At 49.3% G+C, this 3,331-nt stretch overlaps 1 pseudogene; it reads left to right on the top strand.

The window, feature by feature from the left end:
• The first annotated feature begins 859 nt into the window (after positions 1-859).
• Positions 860-1,691, top strand: LOC101572700 (annotated as a pseudogene).
• Positions 1,692-3,331: the final 1,640 nt, after the last annotated feature.

The following is a 3,331-nucleotide window of genomic DNA, read 5'->3' on the forward strand; positions in this document are numbered from 1 at the left end:
TCTCTCTCTCTCTCTCTCTCTCTTTTTAATGCGTTTGGTACAGGGTCTCATTACACAGCTCAGACTCCTAGCGATCCTCTTGTTTTCAGTCTCCCCAGTGCTGGGATTACAGGGGTGCACCACCATGCCTTGTCTCAGTGGCCAGCTCACTGAGAGGGTGGGGCAGCTGTGGCCTGTGGTACCAGAGCTCAAACCCTGGTCCCTGTGCTTGCCACTGAGTTATCTCACCAGCCCTTAAATCTTTTTTTAAAAATTTGATATTTCATTTATACATGTTTGTAGTACATAATGATCATATTCATTGTGGGAAGAATGGCCCATGGTCCATTGTTCATATACCTCACACATCTTAATTGTTTATTTCAGCCCTCCCCCGTCCTTTCATCTTTGTCCCTTTCTCATTTGCAAAAGATCTATCTTCTAATGTCTGTATTTTATTTTGCTCTTTATTTATACTTTATTTATACTTCCTATGTAAGAGAGACCATGTGATTTTCAATCTTGTATATCTGATTCATTTCACTTAGCATTATGAGCTCAAGAGACTTACATTTCCTACAGATGACTCACCTGTACCGTTCTCTATGGCTGAGAAAACTCCACTGCATACAAATATCCAATTGTCTTTATCTCCTTATCTCTTGATGGACATATAGAATATGGCTTCATTTTTAAAGGACAGTTGTGCTGGAAACAGAATTCATACTTAAGAAATTTTCTTTCAGCACTTGAAACATCATTGCACCTACTCAGCCCTCCATTATATCAGATGAGAAATTAGTCATTACCTGGATTTTTGTGGGAATGAATTCATATTTTTAGCTATTTAAAAAAATTTCTTGGCTTGCCAGTTCAATGGATGCTGCAAGTGGGCTTCATGGGAGCAGGCTGTATGCCAGAGGCCATAGCACAGGGCCTCATTCGAGCAGGGGTGAATGGTTGAGCTGTGTGGTTCAGGCAGTCCTGCCTCAGCTGCCCAAGTGCTGGAATTACAGGGAAAGTAGAATCTCAGCAGGTGCTGGCCAGTGTCCCACAAACAGGAACCTCTGCTACTTCCAGGCGCTGGGCTGCCAGACAACCTACTCCAACCAGGAGGTGCTGCAGAAGTGTTTGCTGGTCACCTTTGCCACCAAGCCTCTTGTCCTGCCAGCTGTCCTGATGAAGGTCGCCCCAGTGGTCACTGTTGAACACATCGTGATGTCTGTAGCTGCTGCAGTCTCTCTGAGCACCTTGAAGGAGCTATTGACCCCAAAACACGAGTGCTCCAGGGGTCACCCAACCTACCCTGCTTAGTTCAGGAGGGAGCCCTGGTAATGGCACGGGGCCTCCACACTGGAAACAATAAAGCCCAACTCCTGCAGAACTTGCTAGAGGCCTGTGGGAAGTGTGAGGAGGTACCTGAGGCCTAAGTGGACATCCACACTGCCCTTGGTGGCAGTGGTGTGGCCTTCATGTGCATGTTCTCTGAAGCTTTGGCTGAAGGTGCTATCAAGATAGACATGCCCCGTAGACTGGCCCACCGCACTGCTGTGCAGACCCTTCTGGGGACAGCCAAGATGCTGCAGCAGGAAGGGCAGCACCCAGCTCATCTACAGGCAAATGCACTCACAGCAGCCAGCACCACTAAGCCTGAAAATTGCAAGTACCACCTGTTATGGTTTGCTCTCAGCTTCAGGACTGAATTGGCTTGAGGTAACTGAATTTTGTGGGAAATTACTAGGAAGAACCTGTGTTCTCACTAAAATGATTTCTTATTATAAATGTGGCTATTATTATTTTCTACTGGGCAAAGTTGGCAGGGATCTTTAGCTCTTTGAGCATCACTTCCTGGCTCAAGTGAAGATCCTTCAGCCTGCTAGTGTTGTACATGGCTGATATGTTTCCACCTCAACTGTATCTTGTAACAGGCCCACCTGGGGCAAGTTCCACTTATGGCTAAAATTGTGAACACCCTTGTTGTCAACAGCTTGCGGCTATGTTATTGCTATAAAAGACTGTGGTTAACTCTGTTTCAGGGCTGGTTAGTGCCTCCCTGCATGGACTGCTGCTGGCTAGCTTCCAGAGTGGCTAAGATGCAAGGCTGGTTGGACACTTTCTTGTGTAGAGTGCAGTTGGCCAGCCACCGGACTGGCTAAAAAAAGCAGCTGGTTGGACGCCTCACTGTGTGGAGTGTGGCTGGCCAGCCACCAGACTGGTTAATAAAGGCCCACTAAATTCCAATCTGTTCTGGTCTTGGTCTCTGTTCGATTTTAACCTGGAACACTGCCCTGCATGGTATCTGATTCCCCCCACCCTGCCCCTTCCCTAAGGACCAGTCCTGGGTCCATCCACATGAATCTCTTCCTCTTATGCAGGAAAATACAGCCCCTCCTGTGCAGGGCTCTTCTCCTCATGGAGGTGGCTCAGTCCCTAAAGAGCCCATCATCGTGGGTAATGTTGGTGATGGGTACCTGAAATTTGGATTAGTTTGAGGCCTTGAGCAGAGCTGTTGGCCACAAAAGCAACTGTGCCTGGTCAGGAGTTCAACACTTTCCTTGGATTTCCCAGCAGCACCCTGGACTATAGCTAGGCTGGCTCTCATCCCAACTCTGGAAACAGCCACAGGACACATGGAGTCTACACAAAAGATACCCTGCTCCTCCATAAAGCCAATGGCTGTGAAGCTCCCTCACAGGGAGCTGGAGCACTCTTCCAGTCCTCTGAGCAGCAAGGAGGTGGTCTGGTCTTAATATGGCTGAGGAGGCTGCACCCAGGAAGCTACAACTGTGTCAGCCAGGTCTGTTGTAGTACTAGGGCATTATCAGGTAGGCACGAGGCAGGTGGAAGAACTGGTTGAAATTTGGGGGACAGGAGATCAGTCAGATGGAAAACTACTGCCAGCTGGCTATAGATCCCCTTCCTTCTGCAGATCCTAAGCTCCTGGCACATTGTCAGGTAAAGCTGGGCTGTGGCCCTCCTTTAGATCAAAAGTCATAGGCCCAGTGTCCCACATGAGCCTCTGCAGAACTGGACTCTATTCATCATGGCTCATAATAGCAGGTCAGGAACACAAGGTTAGGAGAGTATCAAAGCCATGGAATTGAGGCCTGGTACTCAGGCCAGTGGGTAGGGAGGGTCCAGGCTGGCTGCCTATAGCTCTGTTCCCTGCATCTGACTCTACCCCAATGCTTTCCTGAGCCTCCCTGTCCATCAAGATCCCAGGGTACTGAGTCCCAGCCCAGGCGCAGCGTGGGCCGGACCCTCTCCCATCCCCTCGGGCCACCCCACACCACTCCACCCTACGTCCCCACCCCTCCCGCCGAGTAGGAACTTCTGCCGACTTCCGGGAACC

Source organism: Octodon degus, unplaced genomic scaffold, assembly GCF_000260255.1.
Source record: "Octodon degus isolate 3935 unplaced genomic scaffold, OctDeg1.0 scaffold00002, whole genome shotgun sequence".
Lineage (NCBI taxonomy): Eukaryota > Metazoa > Chordata > Mammalia > Rodentia > Octodontidae > Octodon > Octodon degus.